Source organism: Epinephelus fuscoguttatus, linkage group LG23, assembly GCF_011397635.1.
Source record: "Epinephelus fuscoguttatus linkage group LG23, E.fuscoguttatus.final_Chr_v1".
NCBI classification, from domain to species: Eukaryota; Metazoa; Chordata; class Actinopteri; order Perciformes; family Serranidae; genus Epinephelus; species Epinephelus fuscoguttatus.
The window spans coordinates 9165467-9191869 of NC_064774.1; the positions used below are offsets into that span (position 1 = coordinate 9165467).

General features: G+C 41.4%; 1 pseudogene; it reads right to left on the reverse strand.

The window, feature by feature from the left end:
- LOC125884447 (NACHT, LRR and PYD domains-containing protein 12-like) overlaps window positions 1–26403 on the reverse strand; it is a 127362-nt pseudogene that overhangs the window by 47597 nt on the left and 53362 nt on the right.

A 26403-nucleotide genomic window follows, 5' to 3' on the forward strand; every position in this document is an offset into this window, starting at 1 on the left:
TACATACACACAGCTTTCATTTTACTTTGTCTTTAACTATTTGCTATTGGTCCCACTAGTGTGATGTGCTTGTGTAAACCATGATTGTAAACCACAGCGGCGGTGAATGAGGGACAGAGCAGATTGAAATATGGCTTTCTACATGCTGAACACGTGTATTGATAAAGCACTGGCTTTTTACTGCTGAAGGTTTTATTGCACTGTATTTATAGTAATAAGCGTACTGGTTGTCAGCTAACAGATGACAACAATGTCAAATAACGGATGAGGATCTCAGATATCTGAGTGTTTTCATTTCATCACTCTTGATTTGAATAACTTATTTATCACAACATGATCATTTACAACACATTATTGGTGTGGAAGGATGTGAGAAAACACTTAGATATCCCATCTGTCATTTCTGTTGAGTCTCCCCTAACGTTTAACCTTGATGTCCTGGTGCAGATCAGGAGTATTGGTTTGACGGGGTGGTCTCTCTCTCTCTCTCTCTCTCTCTCTCTATCCTTTGCTAACACTCATGTCCTGTTACGCATCTCACTAACTCTGCTCTACTGCATGTCACTAACTCGGCTTCTCCTCTGGAGCCTTTGTGCTCCACTGTCTTGCAGGTCACCTCGTATCGCAGCGGTGCCTGGATGGTGTGACGTGTGTGGTTGTGCTGCTGCCGTGGTCCTGCCTGATGCCTCCTGCTGCTGCTGTTATCATTAGTCATACTTCTACTGTTATTATACACATATGATTATTGTCACATACATATACTATCATATATTAATATATACCTACAACATATTGTATCACAATAGCTGTAATTATTATTGCAATATTATTACTTAAATGAATGTTGTTGTAAGCTATTATCATTACTGTCTCTGTCTCTCTTTCTGTCTCATTGTGTCATACGGATTACTGTTCATTTTCATGTTGATCTGTTCTGTACATCTGTTGCACGTCTGTCCGTCCTGGAAGAGGATCCTCCTCAGTTGCTCTTCCTGAGGTTTCTACCATTTTTGTTTTTCCTTATCCGCTGTGAGGGTTGGTGGGTTGGTGGGTGGGTGGGTGGGTGGGTTGGTTGGGTGGCTGGTTGAGAGGGCTTATTTCTGTATGAGTCTATACACTGTTTTGAAGGAAGATCCTGCAGAGTTTATCTTTAAGGTTTTAGCTCCACATTGCTCTGCCACAGTCAATGGATTAAACCACTGAACAAGACAAATAGACTTCATTGTGGATCAGTATAACATCAACCTGATGTCTGCAGTTTAGTGTCAACACAACTTTCACATCATAATAATCTCAGCACAGGAGTAAAAAATGGTGTCTGACCTCAGAGTCTCCAGTTTACAGTGTGGACTCTCCAGAAAACCACACAGCTGCTTCACTCCTGAATCCTGCAGGTCGTTGTCACTCAGGTCCAGCTCTCTCAGATGGGAGGTTGGACTTCAGAGCGGAGGCCAGTGAAACACAGCTAATCTGTGACAACCAGCATCCCTCCAGTCTGAATGAAGAATAAATGATGTAGATAAAAACCATGAACAATACAATCAGATGTGTTCAGGTGTTTAATGTGTAGCTCAACATTACTATGTCCTGATCAATGAGCTTTGCCCTAAACTGAGTAGAGTGACTTTGTCATTGTGTTATTGTGGATCATCATGATGTCAGCCTTCTACAGACATCATCCAAATGTCACCACAACATTCATTCACCTATTCACATCAACACAGATTAACAACATGCTGCTGATCTCAGTCAAGTCTGTATTTAGAGGATCAATATCAAATCAGACATGTTGGACTAAAACACTGTTCATTCATTAATTTCTTACATGACCTTCATACTGTATTTGTATATATGGAATAAAAAGGAGAGGGACACATTTGTTCAAGTTTGTTCAACAGCCACATGCACATTAAAAGAGTTATTGGTGGCAGTAAATATTCCTCCTGTCCATACTGAGTGTGAAGTGGTCTCTTCTTAACTCAGCTACACTGTAAGAAATGTCTTCATAAGTTCAGATGAAACTAATATGAAGCTTCAGCAGTCTGAGTTATCCAAATCAAGAGGGTGTGGACCAAAGTTACAGACTGTTTAGCACCAAACTCCCTCTTTGAGTCACTGTTCCTCCTCTGCAGCTCAACAAGAAAAACACTGTCAAACACTAAATACTGACTGTAACTCAGACGTCCTGAAGCCTCATATTAGTTTAAACTGAACTTTTACACAGAACAAGACTGTGGATTTTGTCCTCCATCTGGTAACACTGGAGTCAGGTTATAAAGGGACTGCTTCACAGACAGTATGGACAGAAGGAATGATTACAGACATCAACTACAAAGTGCACTCAGTAGAGTGCAGACCTCTGCCAGGCGACTGCATTACAGCTGTGACTCTAGACAACAACACATGCTGCTCAGCTGCGACCGATGGAGTTGTCAGTGCACATAAACAAGGTAAATAACATCAATAAAATATTTGCTTTCTTTCAGGGGGGTGGGGGATCCCACTGATAGAGGAAACGCTTGATAGCAACTGGGATTGTTCCACAGCACAACAGTCAACACATGGATGCATAGGGAAACAGGAGCCAGTGAATGCTTGTCATTTAGAAATGAGATCACATAGACGTATGAATCCACATCATTAATGGTGCAGTCCTAATGGGCGTGTGAGTGTGAAAGAATATCAACCTGTCCTTAAAGTCCAAGATGTTTCCAGTGCAGACTATTTATTTGCTTATTGTTGCAGTCTAAAGGTCTGTGACTTCAAATGATTATGTGAGCGTTAACATGAAAACAAAGAAACCTCAGAACCTCAGGAATCTTAAATTCTGTTTGGATAAATCTCAAAATTGATGGTGTCTAAATGTTCAAATCATCATTTCTCTGCCTTTCATAACCAACTGTTCAGCCATTTGGAAAGACACAACATTTCTGAAAACACTGAAAGCTTTATAACCTCAGTCAAGGATTTATATTATATATATCCAAAAACAAACAAACAAACACCTACATAAGCAAGTGAACTGACCTCAGAGTCTCCAGTCTACAGTTTGGACTCTCCAGTCCAGCACACAGCTTCTTCACTGCTGAATCCTGCAGGCTGATGTTTCCACTCAGGTCCAGCTCTCTCAGATGGGAGGGGTTGGACTTCAGAGCTGAGGCCACGACTTCACAGTCAGTCTCTGAGAGTCCCCATGAAGTAAATCTGACATGACACATATATTACAAAATCTGTTATTGTCAAAGAGACACTTTATATTTACTTTATGGATCTGATGATAAAACAGTTTGAAATATCCTGTTTTGATGGACTGAAAATAGTTAAGAATAAAAAAAGAACACAAAGAATTCAAACTAATTAAAAGCTGATTCATGACCAGAATTACTGCCTCGTGGTCGTATGCTTCACCAGTCAAGTTACACTTACAGTTTACATCCATGTCTGTCCAGACTCATGTGTGTCCTTGACAGTAGACAATGATTCAAATATGGATGTTGCTGCAAAGAAGCTACTTATTCTAAAACACAGGCGCTTCACACACATCTTCAACCCGACAGCACAGAAGATCTATACAATCAGCACAGTTTCAAGATCAGTGTCACCAACTCAGTCTCTGACCAAATGTCTCCCTTCTGTTCCTGAGATATGACATTAAATAATGACCAGAAACATGTTTCCACAAAACATGATGATGTCACAGTGAAGGTGACCTTTGACCTTTAGGGTATAAAATCTCATCACTTCATTATTTTATCCTGTTAGACATTAGTGTGAAGTTGTGTCATAATTAGTGAATGAATTCTTGAGTTATGGCCAAAAACATATTCTGTGAGGTCACAGTGATCTTGACCTTTGACCACCAAAATCTAATCAGTTCATCCAACTGGACGTTTGTGCCAAATGTAAAGAATTTCTCTCAAGGTGTTCTTGAGATGTCATGGACAGACTGACAACCCAAAAACATGATGCCTCTGGCCACGACTGTCGCCGGCGCCGAGGCATGAAAAAAGAGACAGCAACAACCGGATAAAAGCAGTTTTTAGGACTTTAGAATTCTCCTTTGGCAAATGATACAGATCTTATTTTAAATTTTTAAGCATATTGGTGAATAAACTCAGGTATTATCTGCATGTCTGATTCTATAAAACACCTTACAGAACCTTCTTATGGAGTAATAACTTTACTGCTTTCACTCAGAACCATCAAATACTGCCATACTGTGATGAAATGCTGCTGTGATTAAACCTCAACAACAACCTCTGAAGTCCATCATTTGTTTTATCAGGTTCACCTCCATCACACAAAGGTGAAAAACTGTCAAATATTAAATGATTATAAATAAATAGAAGAACTGTGTTGATGAACTCAACAGCTATAAACACAACCAACTGAAACATCTACATGTTTTGCACTCACAGCATTTGAAACAGCTCAAGAACATCTGTGACAAAATACAACAGACACATCATTTGAACATTTTATGAATAATAAGAATTTCACAGTGTGTATATTTGAAGAATTAAACTACTAATCTACAATGATTTATGATGTTAATCACATCTGGACTTACCGAGCCTTTCTGCAGTTCCTCACAGCTGGAATCAGTCTCCATCGTCCCTCATCTGATGTGTTGTATTTCTCCACGTCCAACTCATCCAGAACCTCCTCTGACATCTGCAGCATGTAGGCCAGAGCTGAGCAGTGGATCTCTGAGAGTTCCTTCTCTGATCTGTTCTCTGACTTCAGGAACTCTTGGATCTCCTGATGTACTGAGAGGTCATCTCCAGCAGACAGTGGAAGATGTTGATGCTTCTGTCAGGAGAGATATTGTACATGTTCATCTTCTTCAGGTTGTTGATGGCTCTCTGGATGATTCCTGGACTGTTGTCTGTCCGACCCAAAAGGCCTCCTAACAGTCTCTGGTTGGACTCCAGAGAGAGGCCATGAAGGAAGCAGACAAACAGATCCAGGTGACCATTTTTACTTTGGAGAGATTTCTCCATGGCTCTCTTTAAGAAGACATCCAGGGATCTGTAATTATCCTCGTCTGTCCCCAGGAAGTCCTCCAGTACCTTTGTGTTCCTGTTGGTGAAACAGTGGAACAGGTAGACTGCAGCCAGAAACTCCTGAACGCTCAGATGAACGAAGCAGTAGACGGTTTTCTGGAAGATCACAGACTCTCTTTTGAAGATCTCTGTACAAACTCCTGAGTACACCGAGGCCTCTGTGACATCAAGACCACAGCGCTCCAGGTCTTCTTGGTAGAACATGATGTCTCCTTTCTCCAGATGTTCAAACGCCAGCCTCCCCAGCTTCAGAAGAACGTCCCCGTCAGCCTCCGTCAGCTCCTGTGGACTGGTCTCATGTCCCTCATCATACTTGTGCTTCTTCCTCTTTGTCTGAACCAGCAGGAAGTGTGAGTACAGGTCAGTCAGGGTCTTGGGCAGCTCTCCTCTCTGCTCTGTAGTCAACATGTGATCCAGAACTGTAGCAGTGATCCAGCAGAAGACTGGGATTAGACACATGATGTGGAGGCTCCTGGATGTCTTCATGTGTGAGATGATTCTGCTGGACCGCTCTTCATCACTGACTCTCCTCCTGAAGTACTCCTCCTTCTGGGCGTCAGTGAAGCCTCGTACTTCTGTTACCCTGTCAACACATGCAGGAGGGATCTGATTGGCTGCTGCAGGTCGGGAAGTTATCCAGACCAGAGCCGAGGGAAGCAGCTTCCTCCATGAGGTTTGTCAACAGCATGTTGACTGATGACTTCTGTGTGACATCAGTCACAACCTCACTGTTGTGGAAATCCAGAGCCAGTCTGCTTTCATCCAGGCCGTCAAAGATGAACAGAACTTTACAGACAGCGAGCTCCTCTGCTGTGACCTTCTGTAATGTTGGATGGAAAACACGGAGCAGAGTGAGAAGACTGAACTTCTCATCTCTGATCAAGTTCAGCTCCCTGAACGAAAGCAGAATCACCACACTGACATCTTGGTTTTCCAAACCCTCGGCCCAGTCCAGAGTGAACTTTTGCACTGTGAAGGTTTTTCCAACGCCAGCGACGCCATTGGTCAGAACCACTCTGATGTGTTTCTGTTGCTCAGGTAAGGCTTTAAAGATGTGCTGACACTTGATTGGAGTTTCATGGAGGGTCTTCATCTTAGAAGCTCTCTCAAGCTGCTTCACCTCATGTTGGGTATTAACCTCTTCACTCTGTCCCTCTGTGATGTAGAGCTCAGTGTAGATCCTGTTGAGGAGGGTTCCACTTCCTGTTTCATCACTTCCTTCAGTCACACGTTCACATCTCCTCCTCACACTGATCTTATGTTCATCTAAAACCTCCTGCAGACCACTGTCTGCTGAAAGAGAAGGAAACATGAGAGACTAAAGAAATAAATCTAAAATCTTAAGATTATATTGTTGATTGACATTAAAACAATTAACATGAAAAAATGAAGGTTTTATACATTAGTTTGATAAAATCTTTCATGTCTACACTTTACAACACAAATAAACCAAGAAGAATCCTGTTTTCAGACATGATGACATCAGCACACAGATGTACAGTCTTACTTTGTACAGTGCTGGTCTGACTGGCTGTCTGCAGTCCAGCTCTTGTTCTGGATCTTTTTCCACACTGGGGACAGGAGGAGTCTCCTGATGAAGCAGACTGGTCCCAGTATGAGCTGATGCACTGTCTGCAGAACCAGTGTCCACAGCTGGTAGAGACTGGATCCTTCAGGACGTCCTGACACAAATTACAGCAGGACGGCTGCTCCTCCACAGAAACATGACTCCTCTTCTTCCCTCTGTGGAGATGAACACATTATTTAGATCTCGTCCTGCAAACTGTGCTGAAAATTAGTTGCTTTATTCACACACTCAGTCACAGGCACTTCAAATATCTCATGGTGGAGCTTCATGAAAACCTCCTGAGTAATGTTGTGCTCCACTGTGAGACGACTTTCAAAAGGCAAAAAGCTCCCTCATGTTTTTCAACAGGCTCTTACTTTGTGTCTGAGGGTCCAGGTTCATTACTGAAGTATGGAGGTTCACGTATGGACCAGTCACTCTTCAAAGACAGACAGCTGGATACTGGAGACTCTGCTCTCTGTCTGTGGAAACAACAAATGTTTGACACATATTATTAGTCCTTGTAAAGACCAGAGGAAACATTACAACAAGTCTATATATACACATATATAAACACACACACACATATATATATAGTAGGGCTGCACGATATTGGAAAAAACTGACATTGTGTTTTTGTTTTTGTTTTTTGCAATATATATTTGCACACACACATATATACAGTATATGTATATATATATATATATATATATACACACACACATATATATATATATATATACACACACACACACATAAACATACGTGGACACCACATACACACACATATACACATACAAACGAGAGGATCACACACACACACGGCTCAGACAATCAAACCACACAACAGTTAAAAACAGTTACATTCAAGAGTGTGGTAGTTTGTAATCATGGTTTTAAACTGGCCTGTAGATACAAGTGCATCAAGTTGTAGCGTTTGCTGTAAGGTGTTTCATGTATGTGCAGCACAAACACTAAAGGCAGTTTTCCCAAGCTCAGTATTTGCACGGGGGACTTCAAGTGTCAGCCAATCACTTCATCGCGAGTGGAATAATGACTATTGGACCAGTTTAATAAGGAGGATACAAAAAGAGCTGGAAATAAATGTGGAATTATGAAATACAAGTCCCCCCAAAAATAAAAAAGGCCTTTGAAAATGAAAAATAAATAAATACATAAAAACAGTTTTGTCTTCAGGTCAGTTTACAGTAGAAACAGTCTCTTACTTTGTGGCTGAGGGTCCAGGTCCATTACTGAAGAGTAGAGGAAGATCTTTACTGTGGTCACTCTTCAGAGACAGCTGACAGCTGGACACTGGAGACTCTGATCTGTCCCTGTCTGCCTCCAAATCATCCATCTTCCCAAATCTGAGAGAACTGTAACACACATACACAGTGTGATGAAGTCAGTAACTTCTTATTTATAGGACATGATTACATATTGGCTGGGTATTTCTATGACATACAGTAGGGGAGAGCTGGGTCAGTTGGGACACTTTTGTACTGACACTAAATAACCACAAAATAAAACTAATAGTGATGAAAATAATTTGATCTCTGAACAGATACAGGCATCTGCTAACAATCAGGTTTTTTTAGAGCCCAACCCAAACGTGTTATTGATTTATAACAAGGTAGGAACTATAAACAAGACAGTCCTAACTGTCCCAGGGAGAGCAGACACACTTTGGACTCCTGTGTTAGCTCCCAACAAGCATTCAGCTAACACTAACACAACCTGATAGGCCTGAAAATCAACTCAACCATATGTTTTTTGCATGTAGCACAACTAAAAACAGTATGGTAGAAGACAAATGACAAAATAGCCAAATTATTTGCTTACATGCTGTAGACTTCAAAACTGTGAATAAATTGTGAGGAACAGTCAGACAGTCTCCATTTTGAGGTTGAAAGTGAACAGGGTGTGGCTGAGCATGGTGGATGACACAGTTTCTTTCTACCTTGCTAAATAGGCGGCACTGTCCGACCCCACTCTCCCCTATAACAGACTAAATAACGAATCAGAATAAAAATCAGCAGATTAATCAATAATGACAGTAATCAGTATTTTTATAGTATCAACACTCACCGTGTCTCAGACGACCTGTATTCCTCTGACTGCTCTGTTGACCTAAAAATGGAGTCTGAACATGCTGACTTTGGACTTTCACTTCCAGTGTTCACTGTATTCACCTCTTCCCCTTTTATTCACAGGAAATGTGAATGTGTTATTATGTGATGCAGTCTCTGGCCCAGACATGTCCAAAGTGCATTTGCATTCTCTCTGTTCACCTCACAGTGGCAGGAGTGTCATACAGTTTGTAGACATGCACCAAGCAAGGAAAATACAAAAGAAGGAAAGGTCATGATGTCAGTGACAGCGTACGATGAGCCAGACTTTGGTGTCAGTTCTGTTGGAGTCACACTATAATCTATCACATCTTTGTTGTTTCAGCTTTGACTGAAAAATCCTTCCACCAGATTAAAAGCACACCTCATGTGATGCTGACTGATGTTTTATATCTAAATGTGTGCGTTTGTTTAACTTGTTATTGGTCTCCAAACAGATCATGGCTCTGTCTCAAGCCCCTGGTTGTCATATATCAGCTCAGGAAGGACCCAAATGCAGAGCAGCAGGCAGGTTGAAGGGTTAAACAGGAAACTAGAAGAAAAAAAAGGTGATTAAAAGTCCAAAAGAAAGAGGAACCAAAAACTAAAGTGAAAACCAACCAGGATAACATGATGAACACAGGGACGAACCAAAACAGAACACAAGTCGTAATTACCGATATGTGACCGTTGTGTTGTCACGGAACGTAGTGTTTTCACGCGTAGTTTAAACTTCAAACCCGTGGTCGATGTTTTAATATAGAGCCCACTTGAATGTGAGGTCCGCTAGATGACAGCGGTGTCAGCGCTCATAGATAATAAACATGTGTATGAGCGCTCAGGCTGCCCCACAGAGAGCAGCCTCTCTCAGGTAGTCATTTTAAATTCGTCGCTGATATCTCTGTAGTGGTTAAACTGCTTTTGTTTTTTCCAGGTGAACCAAGTCTCCATAAAAATGCAGACAGAAAGCATAATGATAAGACAAATGCAGTGATGGACAGTAACTAAGTATATTTACTCAAGTACTTAAGTACAAATTTGATGTACTTTGGGTATTTCCATTTACTTAGAGGGAAACACTGTACATTCCACTCAAGCTACATTTATTTGATAGCTATAGTTCCTGTTCAGATAGTTTGTTTTATATGTTGTTGTTTCATATTTACAAGTTGCTGTGTGTTGTTATACATTAGCCTAGTACACCAGTGACAGGTGTTAAAATTAGTTCTACCATGACAACATTTAAATGCTGCTTACATGTAGCATACGTGTAAATGGATCAATTAATACTCAATACATATTCATGTGTATGATGATCACAACACTTGAAATTGGGTCACTCTGCATCATGAGTACTTTGAACTTTTCATTTGAAGCAGGCCTACATTTTGCTGACAATACCCTGATACTTTTACTCAAGTCAGATTTGCAGCACTTTGACTTGTGACTGAGGTTTTGTTCTTTGTTGTGATATTACTACTTTTCCTGGGTACTTTGTCCACAACTGGACAAACATATCAAACAATAGAGACATGCAAGCATCGCACGTCTCATCCTCATCCTCCGCTGTCTTTCTGGGATCTGCCTCCTCAGCTGGGCAGCCTCCTCCTCAGCCTGCAGGTACAGAAATCCTGCTGCAATAACTGCACCAAGACGCCTTCTCCGATCCATGTCAGTTATTGATTTTTGATTTCCATCTCGCCAATGCTCACGATCACAATAACCACCAACTCTCCACAAACTTTTCCCCCTGCAGCTGGCTTTTGATTATAATCAGAGGTCAGCTGCAGGAAAAAGGTTTTATGAGACATTTTATGAAAATATTTTGGCTATTTATATGTTTTTGTGTGTCAGTTATATATGTTGAAACCTTAAAAACATATACATATTAACTTCTTACAATGACAATGAAAAGACGCAGGGCTGGGCTGTGTTTATATTGTTTTATTCTAAATGCACGTATACAACACAGTACAACAGCCAAGGCGAGCGGAGGTGGTGACATCATCAAGTTCGCTGCTGTTCCAAAAGCAGAAATGACTGTACTCCCATCCTCCCGTTCTTGGGAAGTCTGGACTCTCGTGGACTTGCCAAGTCCACAAGTCCGAACTTGAGTATTGAAAAACGGCTAATGACTGGGAGCCTGATTTGATTTGTTTCCTTTGTTTTAGACCAAAATGATCTTTATTCTGTTGTAGTGTTCTCAGATCTGGAACAGAAAATGTACCCATACAGGCCAAATCACCGCGACATCATGCAAACAGATCTCTGCAGTTGTAAACTATTTCCAGTTATTTACTCGGGAGTGATTGTTGTTGTGACATCAGCTGTAACTGTAACATTTAAAGATATATAGTGAATCACAGCGGTCTCTAATGAACCAAATCTACCTGCACAGAAGCTTCATACAACTTTTGGTGGCAGAATAATAGTCAGTTGCTTTTTCGCTCCACTAGATGGTGCTGTTGGCTTTTCCCGGTGAGGTCAGCAGAGGTCTCAGTCAGCAGCATTTGGCAGGAAGTTCATCAGAAATAAGGAGAGTGGCGTCTGTGTTTAAATCAAACGTCTGGACTTATTTTGGATTTTTTAACACAAAAGGAAAGGAGGACTTGGATATGACACATGTGATTTACGAACAGAGTAACATGAGAATAAAACACTGTGGGAATACTACGAACATGAGGGCTCACCTCACACTCCACCATCCAGAGATAGCGTTAGCTGCTTCTTCAGGACTAGGAAATGTGTATTTATTTGAATCGCCTCACTATTATACAATATATACATAGATACACACAGACACACACAGACAATGACTCACACAGACACACAAACTGATGCTGCTGCTTCTCTGGATCATCAGGACACAGCTGATTCTCTCTATATATATAGTTGACATGACCACCATCTGATGAGAGAAGAAGACAAGAGAAGTTATAAACCAGCTGTCAGTCAGTGATGCAGCACATCCAGTATAAAGACCAGTAGGGACTTCCTGTTCAGAGCAGAGTGGAGCGGCTGTGTAGCATAGTCGGCTTCCTTCCAGCTCTCATGTTAACGCGTTGGAGTGAACACACTGAGCTGGAAGCTCACAGACCTGTAGAGACTTTGGGCATCAAGTCTGTTTACTCTGCAGATTTCACTCAAGTACACAGTGTAAATAAACTGCTGAGAGTCCTGAACGCATCATGGCTGCACAAACAGAGGGATTCACTGTAATGATGGATTTACTGAGTCTGTTAGAATAAATGACTGATGGATAGATATATCATGTTAAATGTTCTACATGTTCATCCAAAGATTGAACAGCAACGCATCAGCTGTGATTACTGAACTTCAGCAGAGCTTCTGCTCTGTATAAAGAACACATGGTTACTAAATGTAATGATGGTTCTATAAAATCAGAGCCAGTGATTTGTAGGCTTCAGTCAGACTGATCTCGGAGCTGTGACAAAGATGAAGACAACAAACACGTTAAGGAGGACATATTATGCTCATTAACAGCTTCATATTTGGATTCTGGGTTTCTACTAGAACCTGTTTACATGCTTTACTGTTCAAACTAAAATTACTGCCTCATAGTTGTATGCTTTATAAAGAAATCTTAGCTTCAGTAGAAAAAGCGAACACAGGGTATTCAGAACAGTCTGAAGTCTGAGGTTTTTCTTCACAGGGATTACTTTTACATACATTTAATTTTGGCCACATTTAATACCAACATCCTTCATTGTAACAATATAGGCTATATAAAACACACACACACACACACACACACACACACACACACACAAAGGAGAGCATAACAGGTCCCCTGTTATCAAGGTCAGATTTGATGGTGTGACAGTTTGATGAAGGAGGACAGCTGTCTCTATACATGTTGTGATGCTGTCAGCTGTAATCCAGCTTCACTTCCTGTAGACATGAACACAACAACAGTCGTCTTCACATCAACTGAAACACATGATCTCAACAAGCTTCTCTCTGATCTGACTGGCTGACTATTCTCTCTGTCTGTCTCTCTGTCCTCTCCTGAAGACTGTCACCATTCCTCTTTGAGCCACTGAGAAGGTCTGAGGTTTACAGGAAATACTGGATCTTTGCTCTGATACTAACTGTGTTTAATATAATACTGCTGAAACCAGTATGGACCCACTCCAACCCTCTACTTACTCCAGAGTCTCCAGTTTACAGTGTGGACTCTCCTTCAGATCACACAGCAGCTTCACATCTGAATCCTGCAGGTTGTTGTAGTTCAGGTCCAGCTCTCTCAGATGGGAGGGGTTGGACTTCAGAGCTGAGGCCAATGAAATACAGCTGATCTCTGACAAACTGCAGTTCCACAGTCTGAATGAAGAATAAATGATGTAGATAAAAATCATTAATAAAACAATCAGATGTGTTCAGGTGTTAAATGTGTAGCTCATGTGTAGCTCTACATTACTTTTTTTTATATACTTTATTATTAATCCCCGAGGGGAAATTCAACTTTCAATGAGCTTTGCCCTAAACTGAGTAGAGTGACTTTGTCATTGTGTTATTGTGCTGATCCCAACAGGATGCAGGTTAAAGACTGGAAAATACAAAAAGTGAAAAACAGGCCTAGGGCCACGGGCTGTCCTGTCCTCCTTCTGCATCAATCAATCAGAAGTCATGGAGAAGAAAAACAAGAAGAAGAAGCGCAAGGAAGGCGTGGAGAAGATTAGGGAAAAAAGAGACAGGCATTGCTGCAAATGCTGCAAAATGTCAGAAACTGACAACCCTGTTTTCTGCTGCTGGACCATCCTCTGCAGCATCAGCAGCAGCACCTGTGGCGACAGCTCTGGTGTGTGACCAGGTGGGAGATGCAACTCAGGTAAGGCGGCTGTAATGTGATCATTTTTTTGCTAGCTTGCTAACTTTTAGCACAGTGCATGTAGTTTAATTTTTGCTGTCAGAACGTCACTACTGTGTACAGACTAGAGCCAGACAGGGCTCAGTGGCATTAGTCAACATGGTTAAGTAGTTAAAAAAGTAACGTTAGTAACATCTGATCTATCATTATCTCTTGTGTATTCCCCTTAAAGCTGCTGAGGTAAATGCAACTCTGCTGTCTTTATTACTTTGCTAATTCATCAACATTAAAATGTCATTTTTCCTTTTGTGTGGGCATTGTTGGAAATTGAGACAGTCTGGTATATGCACTGCGAAGGGAAAATGTAATGTATTGTTCTTAGTGTATTATTCGCAGTCAGATTATAAAACTTAAGCTGTACTTTTTCAGTATTTAAGAGCATTTGATTGTGCTTATCTGAGGCACCATCTATAGGTTAATGTGTTAAACATTTTCTATAGAACATAAATGAAATTTAAATATTCTAACAGTAATGTTCCTGCATATTTAAAATATTAAATATCAAACAACATGATGTAGCAAAATGTTCCTCAATACATGTAAGTGAATTTTGACATTTCAAGTACATTTACTATATGTTAACAGTTAGTAGGGCTACAGAATAATATGTTCACTCAAGCCTACATAAAAATAAACTTAATGGTCACTCAGATTAAGCGTTCTGTTAGTGTATACTTTTCAACATCTTCTCCTTTCACAACACTTGGAAATTTTTGGATGAATTAAAGCCTCTTTCTTTTAGAAGCATTCAGAAGAGACCATCGCAGCCTTTTACTAACCTTTACTAAACCTGGTTTAGGGTGGAACCATTGTGTACTTGGGAATAACACACATATAGTACATTACATTACACAGTGCACTTTTTCACCTGTGTTTACTTATCAATCAAAACACAATTTTTCATTACCTGTATTACTGTTTATTGTAATGCAGCTTTTTCACCTGTTCTTTTGGGAATTCCCAAAACTTCAACCTAATGTCTCTCTTCACATCTCCTGCCAGGTTGAGTCACCATCCCCACAGAAGGACTGTGGCAGGATGGAGAGGAGAGCAGCCTGGTTGTACTAGTCCAGGTAAAGCCATATTCATACATAACATTTTTTAATTCATCTAGAGTAATGAATTAAACATTCATTAAAAAGTGCTTAACATCACAATACTGTACTACATTTAAATTCTACCATTTTAACATTTTACTGATGGTACTGTTTCAGAGGTTTACTAACATAAACAATCTCTTATATAGACTGAAGATGATCATGCATCCACCGCCTGCATCCCTAGAGAGGTACCAAAATAATAATCTCAGCACAGCAGTAAAAAATGGTGTCTGACCTCAGAGTCTCCAGTTTACAGTGTGGACTCTCCAGAAAATCACACAGCAGCTTCACATATGAATCCTGCAGCTTATTGTCACTCAGCTCCAGCTCTCTCAGATGGGAGGGGTTGGACTTCAGAGCTGAGGTCAGCGAAACACAGCTGATCTCTGACAAACTGCAGCTCTCCAGTCTGAATGAAGAATAAATGATGTAGATAAAAATCATTAATAAAACAATCAGATGTGTTCAGGTGTTAAATGTGTAGCTCAACATTACTATATCCTGATCAATGAGCTTTGCCCTAAACTGAGTAGAGTGACTTTGTCATTGTGTTATTGTGCTGATCCCAACAGGATGCAGGTTAAAGACTGGAAAATACAAAAAGTGAAAAACAGCTCTCATAAATATCATTGACAACGTGCTGCTACTTCAATAAAGATGTAGTGACTTCACCTCTTAAACTCTGCCAGCTCCACCAGTGGCTTCATCATCACTAACTCATGTTGTGCAGCCAAACACAAATCACTTATTTAAAGAATCATCAGGGTAAATTTAAGTTGAAATCAAGTGTTTAAAGCAGGGCTGTTCAATTACAAATTCAACTGGGCCGGATTTTAAACCAGAAAATGCTGATGGGCCAGACATTTTCAGCAGCAGGCAACCTATTGGAAACTTTTGTTTTAGCTATTGGTGATGACAAATTTCTAAACAGGTGCAAATTACTGTGGTAAAAGTAGCAATGTTTTTAGTGTCACATTTGAAATTATATAAAAAGTAGTCACATATCTGACAGAGGAACATCACATAATGCAGAAACAGAATAAAGAAGAGCTGTCAATGCACAGAAGCATAACAAGTGACATTAACAGTAACCCAACACACACGCACGCACGAATCACACATACACACACACACACACACACACACACACACACACGCCAACCCCAAATTCTTGTTTGGCATTTCTTCTCACTATATTTGTGTTTTCAGGTGTTGTATCTCTTTGATTCCTGCTGCTTGCAGTCTGGCATCTGGTCACCACCTTTTTATAAAGCCCTGACCTCACCTAACACAGGCAGAGGGCAGAGTCTCTGCAGATAAATACACCACCACACACTGAGAGTGGCTCATAAGCAAAGGCGGACTGGCCATCGGAGTACCGGGAGATTTCCCAGTGGGCTGCTGGGTCAGTGTCGGCCGGTACAGCCAGAGGAAAAAAAAAAGAAGAAACTTTGAGCACAGTTGGGCTGGCCTTTAATATGATAACCAATGTTCACAGTTTCTCTAGTAGTGTTTGGCTCATCATCTTTGGCCCATGTGGGTGTGTCACACCCCTTTCACCTCGTCGTTGAGCTGTTGGCCAATCACAGCCGAGGGCTGAGGGCCACGGGCTGTCCCATCCTCCTTCTGCATCAATCAATCAGAAGTCATGGAGAAGAAAAACATGGAGAAGAAGTGCAAGGAAGGCGTGGAGAAGATTAGGGAAAAAAAGAGACAGGCATTGCTGCAAATGCTGCAAAATGTCAGAAACTGACAACCCTGTTTTCTGCTGCTGGACCATCCTCTGCAGCATCAGCAGCAGCACCTGTGGCGACAGCTCTGGTGTGTGACCAGGTGGGAGATGCAACTCAGGTAAGGCAGCTGTAATGTGATCATTTTTTTGCTAGCTTGCTAACTTTTAGCACAGTGCATGTAGTTTGCTTTTTGCTGTCAGAACGTCACTACTGTGTACAGACTAGAGCCAGACAGGGCTCAGTGGCATTAGTCAACATGGTTAAGTAGTTAATAAAGTAACGTTAATAACATCTGATCTATCATTATCTCTTGTGTATTCCCCTTAAAGCTGCTGAGGTAAATGCAGCTCTGCTGTCTTTATTACTTTGCTAATTCATCAACATTAAAATGTCATTTTTTCCTTTTTGTGTGGGCATTGTTGGAAATTGAGACAGTCTGGTATATGCACTGCGAAGGGGAAAATGTAATGTATTGTTCTTAGTGTATTATTCGCAGTCAGATTATAAAACTTAAGCTGTACTTTTTCAGTATTTAAGAGCATTTGATTGTGCTTATCTGAGGCACCATCTATAGGTTAATGCGTTCAACATTTTTCTATAGAACATAAATGACATTTAAATATTCTGACAGTAATGTTCCTGCATAATTTTGACATTTCAAGTACATTTACTATATGTTAAGAGTTAGTAGGGCTACAGAATAATATGTTCACTCAGGTTTACATAAAAAAAACTTAATGGTCACTCAGATTATGCGTTCTGTTAATGTATACTTTTCAACATCTTCTCCTTTCACAACACTTTGAATGTTTTGGATGAATTAAAGCTTCTTTCTTCTAGAAGAATTCAGAAGAGACCATCACAGCCTTTTACTAACCTTTACTAAACCTGGTTTAGGAGGAACCATTGTGTACTTGAGAATAATACACATATAGTACATTACATTACACAGTGCACTTTTTCACCTGTGTTTACTTATCAATCAAAACACATTTTTTTATTGCCAATATTACTGTTTATTGTAATGCAGCTTTTTTTCACCTCTTCTTTTGGGAATTCCCCAAAACTTCAACCTAATGTCTCTCTTCACATCTCCTGCCAGGTTGAGTCACCATCCCCACAGAAGGACTGTGGCAGGGAGGGAGAGGAGAGCAGCCTGGTTGTACTAGTCCAGGTAAAGCCATATTCATACAAAGCATTTTTTTTTCATCTAGAGTAATGAATTAAAGATTCATTAAAAAGTGCTTAACACCATACTAGTGTACTACTATTAAATTCTACCATTTTAACATTTTACTGATAGGGTTGTTTCAGAGATTTACAAACATAAACAATCTCTTATATAGACTGAAGATGATCATGCTTCCACCACCAGCATCCCTGCCCCGATCCCTGGAGAGTGGACCGGTCAGGTACCAAATTCCCAGGCTGCTTTTTTGCCCCAGTCCGCCCCTGCTCATAAGTGATGACTGAGAGGGATTATTTCTCTATGAGTCTATACACTGTTTTGAAGGAAGATCCTGCAGAGTTTATCTTTAAGATTTTAGCTCCACATTGCTCTGCCACAGTCAATGGATTAAACCACTGAACAAGACAAATAGACTTCATTGTGGATCAGTATAATATCAGCCTGATGTCTGCAGTTTAGTGTCAACACAACTTTTACATCATAATAATCTCAGCACAGGAGTAAAAAATGGTGTCTGACCTCAGAGTCTCCAGTTTACAGTGTGGACTCTCCAGAAAATCACACAGCAGCTTCACATCTGAATCCTGCAGCTTGTTGATACTCAGGTCCAGCTCTCTCAGATGGGAGGGGTTGGACTTTAGAGCTGAGGCCAAAACACAGCTGATCTCTGACAAACTGCAGCTCCTCAGTCTGAATGACGAATAAATGATGTAGATAAAAATCATTAATAATACAGTCAGATGTGTTCAGGTGTTAAATGTAGCTCAACATTACTATGTCCTGATCAATGAGCTTTGCCCTAAACTGAGTAGAGTGACTCTGTCATTGTGTTATCGTGCTGATCCCAACAGGATGCAGGTTAAAGACTGGAAAATACATAATTGTGCAGCCAAACACAAATCACTTATTTAAAAGAATCTTGAGGGTAAATTTAAGTTGAAATCAAGTATTTAAAGCAGGGCTGTTAATATACTGCAGTACAGATGCTTGATTATCAGGAATGGTGTCGTGTGAAATGTCCTGAACACAAGTATTTCAGATATTGTCAGGAATGATAGAGCAACTTTTCTTCTTTTTCTTTGTTTTTGATGGCACTTCCAGTTGTTTAGATTTTCAAGGTAGAAATGTGCGACTTTTACTCTGGAATATCTCAAAATACTGATACAGTAAAAATACTTGAGGTCTGTGTCTGTATGTTGTCAGACATGTCCTCAACATCAGGAATAATCTTTTTCATTTTCATTTCCAGCAACACAAAAATCAAAGAATAAAGACATCTCCCTCACAAGTTAGTGGTATTTACTTTTTAATTTATAAGGGACACTGGTAATTAATTTGACTCTTATTCTGAATATAATTCATTTAATTGTATTTCTATAATGTTATGTATTTTATAACACCTTAATTTGAAAATCAAAAGTCATCATTCTGCTAACTTTGCTAAGTCTGTCACTAGCTCCCCCCATCAGCTCCATCTGGGCTGTTTGAAGGCATTATTCAGTGTAACACATATTAATGTCAGTACATGGATGCACTACAGTTGTAGCATTAGCTGATGTCACCATGGAGATTAGAGTGACTGCCAGCTTGACTGTAGTTCACTCTGCTACATTACTAACTGTACTGACTAGCTGTAGCTGGGTAGCTACCTCGCTAACACTGCAAACAGATATGATAAACATGAGTAACATGACAGCTGTCAGCGGCAGGATTATATTTGACTTTTAATAAAACTTAACCAGTGTTTAACTTTTCAGCAATGTACCTCATAGTTTGCAACTATTACTGTGAGCACACCGCCTGACTCTGCTCCATCTTTTTAACTGTGATGCCTACCTTGGTGCCGGTGCTGAGAGTCTAGAAACAATGGGAGCGCCCTCATTTCCCATCATGCCTATCTAGTGCTGATCTAGTGTTTATTTAGGAGTATTGTGTTTTCTGTTAGGCCTATATGCTCCAGAATGCAAATGTGACTGTGTATTAATACAAAGTCACAGTGTTTATAATGTGTCTGTTCAGAACATGGTGGCTCATGTTGGTAATTGTCATTTTTGTGCTGGTTTAGAGTTGCAACCAATAGAGAGGTGGCTGTTACATTTCTTGAGACCAGCTGTACTTTCTAACATCATCTGAACAAATGTAATGTTGGGATTTATAAAGAGCAACTATTGCATTAAGTATCAGTACTTAGATACACCTTGTGGTGCAACCTGGACACATCTTCAGTGATGTTCCCGGGGTCATTGGGTGTTTCGGGTCTTACATCAGACACCCTCACCCGGGTGACCCAGCTGGGGGTGATCAGGCCCCGACTTGTGTCCAGATAGCGCACTACGCCACGCATCCCCCCTCCTCAACCAGAGCCAACATGAGGCCTTTTCAGCAGCCTCCAAGATGTTCTTAATGGCTCTCTGCCTGTGCAGCCCACAGATTCCTAGGAGTCCCAGGACCCGGTGTAAAGACTGGCCTGTGAAGTCCCTGCAGCCCACTTCAATAGGCTCACAGCGGGCGCCTCTTCCGTCCTGTTCTGACCTCTACACCTGCTGAGGAGACCTTGGAGTCAGCGGAATCTCGGTAGAGTAGGACTTCTCTGGCTCGGGTGACCCTGAACTTCTCTGCCAGACTGCTGAATGGAAGCCGCAGCTTGTTGTTATTGTTGTTATGCCCAAACAGCGCAATGCTGCTTAGGCTCCGTGGCAGGCCCAGCCACCTCCGTAGGAATTGGCTCATCTTCCTCTCAAGGCCCTTCACGATGGTAATGGGGACTTCATAGATTAGCAACAGCCAAAGGAAATGAGGCAGGATGCCATGCTGATAAATCCAGGCCTTAAACTTTCCAGGAAGCCCTGACTTGTCCACAGCTGAGAGCCACGTGTCGAGATCATTGCTGGTACCCTGGCGTGCAGCAGTGTCCTTCAGATTGCTAGTGAAGAGCTTTCCCAGGCTCTTCACTGGCTTTTCTGACACAGATGGAATTCTAGTGTCTCCCAGAGTGAAGCGGAACTGGGTGGTTACTTTTCCTTTCCTTACGACCAAAGACCTAGATTTTGCGGGCTTAAAACTCATTCTCGCCCATGACATGAGCCGTTCCAGACCTTGAAGGAGCCACCTGCATCCGGGCACTGAAGTTGTAGTTACCGTGAGATCATCTATGAATGCTCTAATCGGGGGTTGTCGGGTGCCAGATCTGGACAGTGGGCCTCTGCACTCCACTTCCGCCGACTTCACAAGCATATTCATGGCCAATGCAAACAGGGACACAGATTGTGCAGCCGGTAATGATACCCTTCTCCAGATGATGCCACTCTGATGTTGAAGCCCCAGAGGACACCCTCAGACTAAAGTTGTTGTAATAGTCGAGGATGAGGTCTCGGATCTTCTCTGGGACATGGTATCTTCTCAGGGCCAATTCCACCAGCTTGTGTGGAATCGATCCATAAGCACTGGCAATGTCCAGCCACAGCGCTGCCAAGTCCCCCTTGCTCTCTCGTGCCTCTCGGATCAATTGGGTTACCACCCTGTGTGTTCGATACACTGGAACCCCTGGGACTCCGCCCTTTTGCACCGAGATGTCTATGTAGCTGTTCTTTAGGAGAAATCCCATGAGGCGATTTGCAACAATCTTGAAGAAGGCCTTACACTCAACACTGAGGGGAGATTGTCCTGAAATGCTCAATGTTGCTAGCGTTCTCCTTCTTGGGAATCCACACGCCTCTGCGTATCTCTACTGCTGGGGTACTTTCCTTCGTCCAGATCACTCTGAAGATCTTCCACAGACGCGTTCCAAAAGCCTGGGGCAGTGTTTGAAGACCTTGTATGGAACTCCACTTGGGCCTGGTGCTGAAGCTGTTCTGGCAGATTTGATGACCTCTTTGACTTCCCCAAAGGATAACTTCAGTATTTTTCAACCTGGGCCCTATTTCCCCATGTGTATGTGTGCGTATGATTCATAGGTACAACTCGTTTTAAAATTGGTTCAGTATTGAGGGAGGCGGATGCAGCCGGCAGCCGCGAAATGAGCTAAAACGGTAACGGGGGCAAATGCGTCCCATATAAGTTTGTGCATTAAAAGTGCTTTTTTTTCACCACTGACCAGTTCAGATCGCCAGTGCTATCTCGGTAAATAGCATACTAAGCATTTCCTTACCCTTCACTTCCTCTGGGCTGTGTGTGACGTCATCTCACCGTAGTCCTCTGGTAAAAAATGGTTGGAGCAAACAAACATTTTCCAGACCATTTCCACAGGCGTGTTGGGATTGATGTCCAGCTCAAATAGCCATTGTTTCATCCTGTCCATATTTTTGATTGGTACTACGTGAAACTTCACTCTGCTCCATGTCTTCGGCTTGTTACCGCAACCTTTTACCATACATGTGTAAACCATGATTTACAACAACACTCTGTAAACTTTTCACAAACTTTCTGGTGCGTCCAGCTGACGATACCACAAATGCAAGGCTGTAAGCAATAACTATGGCAACGGCACTGTCTCAGGTGCGCACTGTGTCACACCGCCCAGTGGTTTACTCAAGAAAGTAGTTCCGAGTATTTGCTTCATGTGTCGTAATGTTACTTAATTATACATTATTATTTCATAGCGTGGGGAATGCGCAAGCCATGTGTTTTCCACTAGAGCATTTTGGAGTCATCTGATGGTGTATTTGATTAGTTTTGACGGAGAGAAGGGGCTATACCATTCACCTCCATTTTGTGCGCTGAGCAGCAGGCAGCTCTGCCTCACGTTCTGTTGTTCTTGTTACTCTAACAAGAACAACTACTTAATCAGGTTAATTAGAATGATCCACAACAGTTGGTATGATAAACTGACCTGTTTATTGTTAACAGGGTTAAATAAACAAACTTTAAACTGAACATTAACATTAAATAAAAAATATAGCTGGTTTGCTTTGGCTGCTTTGGGCCCTTAATAAATACAAAATAAATCAACACAAGTAATATATAGTGTAAACCAAATAAAAATATCACTCTCAAAAAAAAACAGAGCAGAAAACAAATAGTCAGTTAACTAAATTGACCGCTACTCCTACCCTCCGTGTGTGTCTGCCGTCTGCATGCTGGCCTGGTGGATTGATAGTAAGAGCTCGGCGGATCACTGGAATGGACTGCTTGAATCGCGGAGTGCTGGGCTGGCTTGAAAGCGGATCGGACTCCGTGAAAAACCGGATCGGAGCTCTTGGATCTGCATTTTTCCATGCAGTCCGATCCGATGTCGATGCCCATTTTTGCTAATATCGGCAACCGATACCGATCCAAATATCGGATCAGGACATCCTAGTAAATAACATCAATAAAATATTTGCTTTCTTTCATGGGGGTGGGGGATCCCACTGGTAGAGGAAACACTTGATAGCAACTGGGATTGTTCCACAGCACATCAGTCAACACATGGATGCATAGGAAACAGGAGCCAGTGAATGTTTGTCATTTAGAAATGAGATCACATAGACGTATGAATCCAGATCATTAATGGCAAATGTTCTAAATCATCATTTCTCTGCCTTTCATAACCAACTGTTCAGCCATTTGGAAAGACACAACATTTCTGAAAACACTGAAAGCTTTATAACCTCAGTCAAGGATTTATATTATATATATCCAAAAACAAACAAACAAACAAACAAACAACTGCATAAACAAGTGAACTGACCTCAGAGTCTCCAGTCTACAGTTTGGACTCTCCAGTCCAGCACACAGCCGCTTCACTCCTGAATCCTGCAGGTAGTTTCTACTCAGGTCCAGCTCTCTCAGATGGGAGGGGTTGGACTTCAGAGCTGAGGCCACGACTTCACAGTGAGTCTCTGAGAGGTCACTGAATGTAAATCTGACATGACACATATATTACAAAATCTGTTATTGTCAAAGAGACACTTTATATTTACTTTATGGATTTGATGATAAAACAGTTTGAAATATCCTGTTTTGATGGACTTAAAATAGTTAAGAATAAAAAAAGAACACAAAGAATTCAAACTAATTAAAAGCTGATTCATGACCAGAATTACTGCCTCGTGGTCGTATGCTTCACCAGTCAAGTTACACTTACAGTTTACATCCATGTCTGTCCACACTCATATGTGTCCATGACAGTAGACAATGATTCAAATATGGATGTTGCTGCAAAGAAGCTACTTATTCTAAAACACAGACGCTTCACACACATCTTCAACCCGACAGCACAGAAGATCTATACAATCAGCACAGTTTCAAGATCAGTGTCACCAACTCAGTCTCTGACCAAATGTCTCCCCTTCTGTTCCTGAGATATGACATTAAATAATGACCAGAAACATGTTTCCACAAAACATGATGATGTCACAGTGAAGTTGACCTTTGACCTTTTGGATAGAAAATCTCATCACTTCATTATTTTATCCTGTTAGACATTAGTGTGAAGTTTTGTCATAATTAGTGAATGAATTCTTGAGTTATGGCCAAAAACATATTCTGTGAGGTCACAGTGATCTTGACCTTTGACCACCAAAATCTAATCAGTTCATTGTTAAGTCCAACTGGACGTTTGTGCCAAACGTAAAGAATTTCTCTCAAGGTGTTCTTGAGATGTCGTGGACAGACTGACAACCCAAAAACATGATGCCTCTGGCCACGACTGTCGCCGGCGTCGAGGCATGAAAAAAGAGACAGCAACAACTGGATAAAAACAGTTTTTAGGACTTCAGAAATCTCCTCTGGCAAATGATACAGATCTTATTTTAAATTTTTAAGCATAGTGGTGAATAAACTCAGGTATTATCTGCATGTCTGATTCTATAAAACACCTTACAGAACCTTCTTATGGAGTAATAACTTTACTGCTTTCACTCAGAACCATCAAATACTGCCATACTGTGATGAAATGCTGCTGTGATTAAACCTCAACAACAACCTCTGAAGTCCATCATTTGTTTTATCAGGTTCACCTCCATCACACAAAGGTGAAAAACTGTCAAATATTAAATGATTATAAATAAATAGAAGAACTGTGTTGATTAACTCAACAGCTATAAACACAACCAACTGAAACATCTACATGTTTTGCACTCACAGCATTTGAAACAGCTCAAGAACATCTGTGACAAAATACAACAGACACATCATTTGAACATTTTATGAATAATAAGAATTTCACAGTGTGTATATTTGAAGAATTAAAGCTATAGTGCGTAACGTGTCCATAAATGTCCGTTCACCCAAGCCACTACTAGAGGAGATGACACAATGCTGATCAGCCGATCGGCTCCTCTACCATGTCGTGGTATTTTTTAATATATATCATTTTTAGTTTGCGTGTCGACCGGCGACATTCCCGCACTGACGCACAGGAAATGCTTCCTCACAACAAGAAGGGAGGGGGAGGAAGAGAGTCTCATAGCAAGAGGTAGAGCGTAGGTAGAAAGAGAAAGCAACAAATAAGCGGCCGAGACACGGTTCAAAAGTGGATCTTACCACAAAGAAAAAGCCTGGACGTTCGGCTGAAGGTCTATAAGCAAAGAAGGAAAGCGACCGACAGAGAAGGCAAACAAGGGTTTGTATTGGCATCGCTTTTCCTCGGTGGAGAGCCCTGAAGGAAGAAATTGGGCTGAGGGCAGACACAGATGTTGCCTTGCTGCTGTTGGATAAGTAAGTGACTTGGTTTATAATTATATCATGAGTAGTATGTGTTGCTGTTACATGTACTGGACCTAGTACTTTATTATTTTCTTGGAAATGGTGCTCTGAACGTAATGTAATGTTAACAGCCTGGTGTTACGTTGTGTAGCGTTGTGTACACGGTGTGTGGCGAGTGTTACTTTGTGTACAGAGTGTTAGTCCGTTACATGGAAGTGCCAGCTTATTTGTTGTAATAACACTTTATCCGCTGGGAGGCGACAGAAGTTACTCACTATAGCTTTAAACTACTAAATGATTTATGACGTTAATCACATCTGGACTTACTGAGCCTTTCTGCAGTTCCTCACAGCTGGAATCAGTCTCCATCGCCCTCGACTGTTGTGTTGTATTTCTTCAGATCCAACTCATCCAGAACCTCCTCTGACATCTGCAGCATGTAGGCCAGAGCTGAGCAGTGGAACACTGAGAGTTTCTTCTCTGATCTGTTCTCTGACTTCAGGAACTCTTGGATCTCCTGATGTACTGAGAGGTCGTTCATCTCCAGCAGACAGTGGAAGATGTTGATGCTTCTGTCAGGAGAGATATCTTCAATGTTCATCTCCTTCAGGTTGTTGATGGCTCTCTGGATGGTTTCTGGACTGTTGTCTGTCCAACCCAAAAGGCCTCCTAACAGTCTCTGGTTGGACTCCAGAGAGAGGCCATGAAGGAAGCGGACAAACAGATCCAGGTGACCATTTTTACTTTGGAGGGATTTCTCCATGGCTCTCTGTAAGAAGACATCCAGGGATCTGTAATTATCCTGGTCTGTCCCCAGGAAGTCCTCCAGTACCTTTGTGTTCCTGTTGGTGAAACAGTGGAACAGGTAGACTGCAGCCAGAAACTCCTGAACGCTCAGATGAACGAAGCAGTAGACTGTTTTCTGGAAGATCACAGACTCTCTTTTGAAGATCTCTGTACAAACTCCTGAGTACACCGAGGCCTCTGTGACATCAAGACCACAGCACTCCAGGTCTCCTTGGTAGAACATGATGTTTCCTTTCTCCAGATGTTCAAACGCCAGCCTCCCCAGCTTCAGAAGAACGTCCCTGTCAGCCTCCGTCAGCTCCTGTGGACTGGTCTC